The sequence below is a fragment of the Mustela putorius genome, unplaced genomic scaffold (genome assembly GCF_011764305.1).
Source record: "Mustela putorius furo isolate JIRA1106 unplaced genomic scaffold, ASM1176430v1.1 tig00003870_pilon_pilon_pilon, whole genome shotgun sequence".
NCBI lineage: Eukaryota > Metazoa > Chordata > Mammalia > Carnivora > Mustelidae > Mustela > Mustela putorius.
The window spans coordinates 4480094-4490889 of NW_025422022.1; the positions used below are offsets into that span (position 1 = coordinate 4480094).

A 10796-nucleotide genomic window follows, 5' to 3' on the forward strand; every position below is an offset into this window, starting at 1 on the left:
AGGCGCCCCTCACCCTCATTTTTTTTTTTTTTTTTAAACCAGCCACCACTCCAGACTGCTCACCGTCTTCCCAAATCTTACACAAATCAGTTACACAGACCTCCAACTGCACTTCTGGAAGATTTTACACAAAGCTCCCACAATCCTTCCTCTGCCAAAGCAAACCACTGAGCAAGATCAGTCCTCCGAAAGCGAAGCCTCCGTACAAGTCAAAGCAGGAGAGAGTCTGTGCTTTACTAATTTAGCAAAAACAGTAAAACAAGTCAGAAACTGGTTTTATTCCAAGGCAGCTGGGGGCACAGAGTCTGACCATAAGAGGCCATAAGGGTCCAGTCCCATCCAAGCACCCCCAAAGAATTCCAGAGCTTCTCATTCAGACCGGACATGCTCTGGGCTCCCCAGTAAGGGGTCACTATGACACTAGGTCTGGGAATCCTCTTGTTCCAGAATCCCTGAACCCTGAGTATTCTTCTAAAGAAACAAGGGGTGTGTGTATGTGTATGTGTATGTGTATGTGTATGTGTATGTGTATGTATATGTGTAGGTGTATTTGTATGTGTATGCTTATGTGTGTATTGTATGTGTGTATATGTGTGTGTGTGTCTATGTGCATGCGTGCGTGTGTATATGTGTGTGTGTCTATGTGCATGCGTGCGTGTGTATATGTGTGTGTGTGTGTCTATGTGCATGCGTGCGCGTGTGTGTGTGTGTGTCCGTGCACGAGCACAGGCATGCATGTCTTCTAACTCCACTTCCTCCATCAATTACAAGATCCTGCCCAGCCCCTGTCAATTCTTTCTGCCTCTGACATGGCTCCATCCCACCTTCACTCCATGCTCCTTTGACATCTCATATCTGCATCGTGTACGTGAGAGGGGCGTGTATTCTCCTCCTCCTGCTGCCTGAGCCCAACCCAACCAACCACCCCGTTCCTGCCCGCCTCACCGGCTCCTTTGTCCCTTTGCCTCCTCCCAGCTGCCTCCATCACCTAAATCCCCTGCACTGCGGGCCATCTCTCTGTAATGCAGACCTCTCCTCTCTCACCTCTTTCCTTGAACACTTTGCTCTCCCTGGGAAAGACACCCCCTCTGCTGGGCTTTTCTCACTCCCTAAGTTCCATTGGCTCAGGTGGGTGTGTTTGGCTTTCTCGGTGAATCCCAGGGCTGCCTCTAGAAAAATGATCCTCTCCCCATCCCATTTGTGTTCGTCAGTGAGGGCAGTGGTAACTAAGCACAGCAGGCTCTGGAGCTTCATGGACAGACATTTATTTGCTCACAGCTCTGGAGGCTGGAAGTCCAAGATCAAGGCGTCAGCAGGGCTGGTTTCTCCCGAGGCGTCTCTCCCTGGCTTGCAGATGCCGCCTTCTCCCTGGGTCCTCATGTGGTCTTCCCCCGTGTCTGTCTGTGTCCTAATCCCCTCTTCTTAGAAGGACACCAGTCCTGCCAGATTCGGGCCCGTCCCTATGACCTCATTTAACCTTAATTAACTCTTTAAAGACCCTATCTCCAAATGCACTCACATGTTGAGGTCTGAGGGCTTAGGACTTCAACATATGAATCCGGGGGGACACAAGTCAGCCCGTAACATTATCTGTGGCTATGACACTTATCAAGGTGTTTGTACATTGTACCCAGGGTGGCCACAGTCCAGACCTCGCTCCATTCTGTGTGGACTCCCACTCCCTCCCCAGCTCTCCCTGGAGGCCATCTTTGTTCTTGTGAGCCTCCAAACTCCTGGTCTTTGCTCTCACCAGGACCTTCAATCACTCAACTTCTTTATATATCTAGCATCACTTTACCCCCTCCAGCTTCACTGCCCCCCTGTTGTCTCCAGAATCCACCACCAGTCCTCCATGTCCCGCCTTCCTGTATCGCTCCCACCGGTACAGTATGCAGCCTGAAAGACGCTCTAGCTCTTCTCTTGTTTATGACCGGGCTCCATTCTGAGCCATTACGATATGTCAATGCCCGTGCCAAGCTTTCCCTCTGCCAAGGTGTATCATTTCCTCCACCTACCATTCTACCCCCAGTCTTCCCTCTCTCTCAGAGAACTTACCCCCGACCTGGTCAGAGGAAGTCGCCTTCTGACCCCACCCACCAGCCATCGGACCCATCAGATACCTGCCTTAGCGATTCCTAAAAGAGACACATCTGTTAGAGAGCCCTCGGTCCCTGAGTCATAAGACTGGGTAGAGCCAGAGCCCCCCTAGGCACCACGGCAACCCAACCGGCCACCAGACCCCTGTGATGGGAGAGTGGGGAATGTGAGCAGCTGGGGCCCATTCCCCAGCTGCCGTGATGTCAGCTCCCACTTCCTTCAGTTGGGTTCCCGTCCCATCAAACAAGTCCCTCTGTACTCAAGCTGAGTAGGTTTTTGTTTCTTGCCACCGAGCCGTCCTGACTAAGACACCTTTCAACACAGCTGCCGGATTGTCCCTGCCGCCCACTTTTTCATTCTTTTCCTCCACCGGAATCTGTTTGCCCATTTGTCTCTGTTGCCACAGTCACACCGCACACACAGAGCCTTATTTTTCACTTGAACAAATGCTGCCTGGCCGGGTCCCAAAGAGAACAAGCAGCAACCTCATGACTTAATCACACAACAGGTGAGCCGGGCCGTGCCAGCGTTTACAAAAACTTGTCTCAGACCTGCTTGGGTCCTTGGCCAGCGAGAGTTCCCTGACTGCAGACCAGGCTGCTTGCATTCATTTGTGGACAATCTAGATGTTCCCGGCACCCCTGGCCCGGGGGGGCAGCAGCGGGGGGCGCTCGGCTAGTCCTACGGAGGTAGAGGGGTGGGGGGTAAAACGGGTTTGAGTGAACATTCTTCCTCTCAAATCACTTAGAACTTCAGCATGAGATTAATGGTTTCCATGGCAACTGATAAGCCCCAGAGCCTCCAGAAGACTGGAGTTTTCTCAGAACTCCTCAGGACACGAGGACCCTCGAAAGTGGTGAGACCAAGGGGGCCAAATTTCTCCTCTCAGCTTGGGTCAAAAAATAAACTCTCTCCTGCCCATTTCGGGACTGTTTGTACAACAGTCTCTCCTGAGGAAGAGATCCCCTTCTTTCTCTGGGTGGTTTTCTGATGCTACCTTATTCTGTTGTTCCTAAAGGTAAGAAGCTCCTACAGCTTTTCTGGAATTTTACGTCGAGTGCGACAGCTTGGGATAGGAACGAAGGCTGTTCCAATTGATTTCATTTGTTTCTGCTCCTTCTCTCTTGCGCGTGCGCTCGTGCGCTCTCTCTCTCTCTCTGCCTCTCTCTCTCTCTGCCTTCCCTGCTCCCGCCCTTCCCCCAGCCCTCATCTACTTTCAGATAAAACATCAGATATCATGCAGTTTGTGGACTTGAATGCATCCTTTTAGGAATACTTCCCAGTGAAAAAGGCCACACTCTGGCAGGCATCCAGTCCTAACAAATGGCAAGTGCTTTTCCCCTTTGGACAATATGCCCAGCTCCGAGAGCCACAACTCATGTTACCCGGTGACACCCACCGCAGCCACTTCTCCGTGGCCCGTTCTTTGAGGGACCACTATGTGAAATAAAGGCTCGCGGGCCACATGAGAAGGGGTAAAACATGCCGTCTTTGTTAGCTTTCTTGTTTTGTTTCTCGGTTGATTCACAGAAACGGTGGTGACTAAATGTACCGGAGAGCTGTTATAGCACATTTTCTCATCAGTGTGAGTAAGAAATAGAGCAAGAATTCTGGGAACGTGGTTTGTATTACACCTATTGTGCTTGGCTTCACATGACCACCACCGGGCATTGGCACGACTCGAGGAGGAGAAGAAGCAGGGGGTGGGTTGGTCCCAGGCAAACTTGGTTTGAGTGGCCCATCGCCCACGCATTGGTAACCATGAGCTGTGTTAAGATTCCTTGTCCCAGTTTGTAAATCTGTAGATTTTCTTTTCAACCTTATATGCCATCTGGGCTTTCTTCTGTGATATTTACGATTGCTTTGTCAGTTTTGGTTAAGTAGTTTGGAGTTTTAATTTTCAGTAACAAGAGATATCTTTGAAATGCCTTTATTATTGAAAATCCTGCAAAAAAAATAATTTAGGTATGGTGAGTAAGACAGCTCCTTGCTTGCTTTTTTTTTTTTTTTTTTTTTAACCATCAAAACAGCTCTCTCTTAATTTCATTTTTGAGGATCTGAGGATTCTTAGGAATGCAGCTATAGCTTTGTTGCAAAACAGAGTGTACCACGAAATCTCAGTTAACCAGATGTCCTTTCCTGGTTAAGCAAGCATTCGATGTACTATATGTACGGAGGACTAGGCTAGGGGTCAGGACACCTGACAATTAGGGCACCGCTGCTGGTGGAAATATTCCTTGCAGAGACTTTGTTCCTTTTGTTCTAATTCTCTGTGTGTCAAGTCACCACCTGCCCTTCTCTTTAGCACACCAAGATCAGCCCACTGGGAGGAAAGGCCTTGGGCAAATGACTGGCCCTGATTTTCAAGCCATGTTCCTTCGGTGGGAAATAATTAATTTCATAGAGAGATAGTTCCAATATATTGTTAACTGAAATATCAGTTTGGAAAACAGTAAAAAAAAAAAAAAATGTAACAGGTACACCCCAGGATTGGATCAGGGAAGGAGGCTGAGTGACAAAAGGAGAAAGTACAATTGACAGTTGCAATTATCCAGACAAGAATGTGGCTGGAACCAGCACACTGAAGAGGGTGGGAAGTATGCAAATTAATTGGATTTTGATTGGCTGACTTACAGGTCATTGATTTTTTTTTTTAAGATTTTATTTATTTATTTGACAGATAGAGATCACAAGTAGGCAGAGAGGCAGGCAGAGAGAGGAGGAAGCAGGCATCCTGCTGAGCAGAGAGCCCGATGCAGGGCTTGATCCCAGAGCCCTGAGATCATTACCTGAGCCGAGGGCAGAGGCTTAACCCACTGAGCCACCCAGGTGCCCCAGGTCATTGAGATTTTAACGAAGGTTTTATTAAAAACCCTGTTTGGCCTCAAGCAACCCTCTCATTCACATGCATGGACTAGATTCTACCCACTGCTATTTAAGAAGGAGTGGCCAATTTATTGTATCAGTCAGGATAGGCAAGTATATATACCTAACAACCAACCCCATCACCTCTGTTGATTCAAGAGCAAGTGTATTTCCCTCTCCCCGCACTGTCCAGCCCAGGTCAGCTCTGCAAGATCAGCCCAGGAAGCCGGCGGACTGACGGAGGCTCTCCCTCAACCCATGCTTCCATGAACGCCACCATGCTAGGAAGGAAATTTGGTAAATTATATCACTTTTCTTCACATTTAATTGCCAAAGCAATACCTGTTATATCAATCAGTTTGGTCAGCGTGAGTCAGTTCCCTAGATAATATTTCAGATACAATTCATTTTCAGGACCTAGGAATTTGAAGACTCCTTCAAGGGAATGACCCCAACAAGTAGGCAGTGTCAAGGAACCCTTAGCACTCCATGTTATTATGTCACACACATAGATATATAATGCATAGACATAGTAGATGCGCACGTGCGCGTGTGGGTGTGTGGGTATAGACACATAGGTACACCTGTAAAAACCATAGACGATTCAGTTAAAATGCTTTTGGACTCTGGATGGACTCTATGAAAGAGTTATCCAAGGCAGAGTTGATAAAAAAGAAACAGAGACTTTGGAATCAGTCTTGGCTGTTACTAGCTCTATGACTCCCCAAGAAAAGTTACTCAGCTTCTTAACCTTAGCATCTCATCTGCAAAATGGATAAGAATATCTACCATGTGGCTATTGCAAAACACCTAGAAGCATAATGGAGAGTCAGCAAATGGTAGATGCTATTCAGTTCCTCTTGTTTGCAAAAAAATTAAAAAAAAAAAAAGTTTGGGCATTCTTTGCCTTGTCTTCTAAAACACAGTATATGTAAACATTCCAACTAACCCACATTTCTGATTAAAAGGATGCTGATTAATAAACATTTTGTTTAAAATGTATGTATGCTAGCATCCAAGAATACCTTCTCTGATTTCCCCCTACTGGGGCAACTCTGGCTACACTCTCCCACAATAATCGATTTTATTGAAATGTGGAGGATAGCCATTCTCCTCTCACTGGCTAAATTTTGGAATCGTGAACAAATTTCAACTTCAAGAGTTATTTATACACTACCCTAAAGCATTTGACTTGGACACAGAGTGTTGAGTCAGATCTTAAGATCAGTCAGCAGTGTGCCAATATTCTACTCGAAATTGTCTAAGATGTTAAAAGATTCTGCATCCCATGGTATGACCCACTAATACTTTTATTTAATTTCAATTAGTACTTGCTTAAAGTGTTAAACCCCCTTCATTCTATCATCCAAGCTGAACCCTCAGTTCCTTATCGCCACCTCTCCTCTACAATTCAGTAAGCAGTGTATTTTGATTGCTGATTCCAGTTCAATCAGTCCATGGCTTTGTGGTGGTAAATGCCTAAGTCCATTGCATATCAATCATCACAGAGCACATCACCATACCACACTTATAAGAATATGGATTCCTTGATTCTCAAAATGATACATAAGAAGCAGATGCAAATTGTAAAACCTCCTGCTCTACAACCGTTATAGTGTTTGCTTCAGTTCCTGAAAACACAGATCTAAATCTGGAATGAGCCTTTGAAAGCGTACAATGCAAGGACAATCAAGGAACCTACCTCCTCCCCTCTCTCTGTCCCCCGCCCTCTGCCCTCCCCTCTCCCGACAACACAGAGAAACCATCCCAACTGCAGACCTTCCTGTTCTCAGCCTTCCCCTCCTCTCTGTTTTGTAAGAGACCCGAGCAGTGAATCTGTGTCTCCTCACATAGGCATCTGACAGGTGGTCCTCGAGTGAGCAGGACAGCCGGCAGGAGAGAAGAAAGGAGAAAAGAATACTCCCTGTAAATCATCAAAGAAGAATTGGGAGCGATTCTCCATATCACCTTCCATCCACAGTCCCCACAAGGTCCTACTGTGATGTTCCCGACCTTGGGGGCCAGTCTGGATTCTTCAGGAACTTCAGGAACCAACAAGGCATACGTGTCTGATACGAGGCCAGGTACAGAGACCATATGGCATGGACAACCCAACTTCTTCTTCTGTTCTGTGCTTTAACCCCCAGCACCCCTGAAGAGTTTGAAGCCATGGCCTCTGGGCCATGGGGAAGATGAGCCCATTTCCATCCTACCACTCCTTACCCAAGAAGAGGGCTTGACTCTAAGTAATACTGGCATTCTCTTCCCTGTTTTATTTTGTTCTCTTTGGGTGTGTAAGATAGGATTCAGACCCATGCATCCTACAGTAAAATGTAGGTGATTCACCAATAGCCAAGAATGGGTGTTTATGCCTAAATGCTGATCCCCAATGAAGTTATAGACCCCCATTCCTGAAACATCAGCCCAAAGAAGGAACGAAACTTTACAAGAAAGAACATGACACATAAAATGGGTCCCTGCCCAGAAGAGCTTACACACCAACTCCTATACGGGCAGGAGCGAAACATGTTTTTCCCATATGGCATGTTGCTGAGATCTTGCTCTTAATGGTATAAATCTTCGTAAATCCTCCAGATTGAAAGATAAATTGAGGGGAGCTGGTGTGTATACCAGGAGGCATTTCAGGCTGCCTGTGGATAATGTGACAAGCCCAGAGACTCATGCTCTGAGTAACTGCATGAAGGGTCCTGCCAGGAGGGGCAGTTGCTGCTGCTGTGAAGGATGTCCCCTTGGACTGTCCTCTCTGAGAGCCACTAAGCCTAGGCAGCCACCTGGCCTGGCCCGGCCCACAGCCTACCTCCACGCATCTTCCCTTTCTAAGAAGAGCATGCCAGACAGGAGTTCTGTTGAGACCAGTCTTGAGTTAAGATCATGTTTGCAGCAAACTGGGCACACGCAGTCTATGCTCAGTGAATCTATCTTGCATGAGGAAATAAATTAACTAATGCACCTGCAGAAAACAGCCCTTTCTTACAGGACCAACATGAGATTCGTCCTTGGTCACCTTTATAAATGAGTGTCTTACTTACGGTACACTCACCACGTGCGATCATTGAGTTGTCACGGGTCAAGCAGAAAGAATCTTAGATACCTGCTAGTCTGTCCATTTCCTCTTCCACAGAAGAAACCTGATGGATTTCACCAAGCAGAGAACGTCTTCATTGTTTGCCAGAAGAGGACCCTAGTAACCTGAAGACAAACAATGTCCACAACCCAGCATAAGGACCACAGAAAATCTGGCTGGGCCTGTTGATGGTCTTCTGTATTCAGGTCTTTGGGTTGTAAATCCCTGTCTTGTGGTAAATTCTATAAGGTTAGAGAGTATATTCATAGGTGAAGAAGAGATCAGTTTGTATTTAGGGGGTAGGGAGTAAAGATACACCTAGCATCAAGCATTTCTTTTAAATTCCTTTTACTTTAAAAAAAAAAAAAAAAGATTTATGTATTTTAGAGAGAGAGAGAGAAGCAGTCTCCTCACTGAGTGTGGAGCCCTACATGGGGCTCAATCTCATCACCCTGAGATCATGACCTGAGCTGAAATGAAGAAGCGGTCACTTAACCAACTGAGCCACCCAAATCCCCATAAATTTCCTATAAGCTTAACATTCACTGAGTAGCTCTTGTGTGTAACGTGCTCTGTTAGGGACTCCAGAGGGATCCAAGGGTGAATTCAATATCCTTGCCCCCAGAGGCTCTTGATTTCATGAGAGGACAGACAAGAAGGTACAAATGATCCCAGTACACCCTGACACAGGGTAGACTGGGGCTCCCACTATAACAGAGGAACAAGGCTCCGAGAGCAAACAAAGCAGAGGGATGTGGGACCAACAGGTAGAGAGGGAGGACACCACTGGGCTTGAAGCATGGATGGACATTCAACAGGCAGGTGGAAGAAACCGAAGGGACTGCACGCGAAGGAATTAGCTAAAGCAATGGATGGAGAGAAGTTGTTTTTTTTTTTTTTTTTTAAAGATTTTATTTATTTATTTGACAGACAGAGATCACAAGTAAGAAGAGAGGCAGGCAGAGAGAGAGCGGGAAGCAGGCTCCCTGCTGAACAGAGAGCCCAATGTGGAGCTCGATCCCAGGACCCTGAGATCATGACCTGAGCCGAAGGCAGAGGCTTAACCCACTGAGCCACCCAGGTGCCTCAAGAGAAGGTTTTTTTTTTTTTTTTTTAAGATTTTACTTATTTATTTGACACACGGAGAGAGAGACAGTGAGAGAGGGAACACAAGCAGGGGGAGTGGGAGTGGGAGAAGCAGGTTTCCCGCCAAGCAGGGAGCCCGATGCAGGGCTCGATCCCGGGATCCCGGGGCTCATGACCTGAGCTGAAGACAGATGCTTAACGACTGAGCCACCCAGGTGCCCCAGAGGGGAGTATTTTTTTATTTTGCTCCAACCGATGTTGGACACTTTATAGTAGAAGCATTTATTACTCATAGCTAGCCAGGGAATTAGGTTCTTCCATTTTCTTTTCCTTGGGAAGATTAATAACGAGCCAAGTAAGGGTCAAGATTATATAACAATATGGGGCAAAGCCAGGATTTAAACCCCCGAGTGGCTGACTCCACTGTCAGTGATTTTTGTACCTCAAGAGGCCACCTTCCAGGGAGGAGGGAGACAGCGGGCATATTCCGGGGACATGAGCTCCGCGTGGCTGGTTTCTGGAAACCGGGGGAGGAAACCCACTTGAGGGAGGGAAGGAACTGATAAAGGAGGGAGGCAAGCAGGCGGAGAACGGGCTCAGGGCTTTGTGACTGCTCCTTCCTTAAGGCGGAAGAAATTAGGATGAGTCTCAAGACTCAGGGCCGAGCGGAAATGGGGTTCAAGTTAGCAGATGTGATCGTGGAGCAAGATGGCAAAGAAAAGAGATGACACAGTGAGAGGACAGGTGGAAGGCTTAGCCTTGGAAAGAATAAAAACCGGTTCTTCCCCAGAGCCTGGGGGAAGGGGGAAGAGAGGGAGACAGGATCTCTGCTAAAAGGCAAAAGGGAAGAATGAGGTCCTGGCAGCACGCAGGGCTGGATTTCTCAGCCAGTCCTGGGGACGAGGTCGGTCCCGGGGAGGCGAGGCGGGCAGGGTCAGGCAGGGCTGGAGCCGAGTGGAAAAGATTCGGAGCAGCTGTCGCGGCAATCTGATAGGGAGCTAAAAATGGAGCTCAAGGAAGATGGCCGAGGGCACAGAGTCCGACGGCAGCAGCGGGCCGTGGGTCCGATGACTTGGAGAGCTTGGAATCTCCTCCACAGAACTGGGATCGGTCTGGGATCAGGAGGAGATGAGAAGACACGCTGGAAGGAGAGGTGGGGAAGGGAATGGGAAACGTTTGAGAACTCGGCCGGAATGTTTCCTGGGCCACCGAGGAATCCAAAGGCAACAGGGAAGAAGGGAATAGATGCCACCAGAGTGGGTCCAAGATGCCCCAAAATGGGGAGGGTTCCAGGGACCCCAGCACTGGCCAAGAAGAGGTTCAACAGGAGGGAGGGAGTGGGACCACGGAGCACACGGGTTGGGGAGACCGAGGGCATTTCAGAGATGCAGACTCCAAAGGTCGCGCCTCCTGAGGGGTGAGGAGGTCCAGGGTGTGCTTGAGCACTGTGGAGAGAGAGGCAGCCTCCAGGAGGTGAGGGAGAAGGACGACCGAGGGATGCCCCACACGCTCGGCAGGGAGGGATGCCCCACACGCTCGGCAGGGAGGGAGCAGGAGGACCGGGAGACAGGTGCCGACGCCATCTGCCAAGTGCCCAGCAAGGGGATGGCTGAACGCCTGCTGGACACGTTCAAAAGGGCGAAAGTGGAGTCACCTTAGGAAA

At 48.2% G+C, this 10796-nt stretch overlaps 1 long non-coding RNA gene across 4 annotated transcripts; it reads left to right on the forward strand.

Moving 5' to 3' along the window:
* The first annotated feature begins 2255 nt into the window (after positions 1–2255).
* Positions 2256–8586, forward strand: LOC101673174. 4 transcript variants are annotated; one of them, XR_006602597.1, is made up of 4 exons: positions 2256–2605; positions 2846–3115; positions 5156–5259; positions 6817–8586. It is a non-coding gene; the product is annotated as an uncharacterized LOC101673174 (long non-coding RNA). The 4 variants fall into 4 exon arrangements; XR_001179646.2 differs by having other exon boundaries at positions 2846–2953; XR_199523.3 differs by lacking the exon at positions 2256–2605 and having other exon boundaries at positions 2645–3115.
* Positions 8587–10796: the final 2210 nt, after the last annotated feature.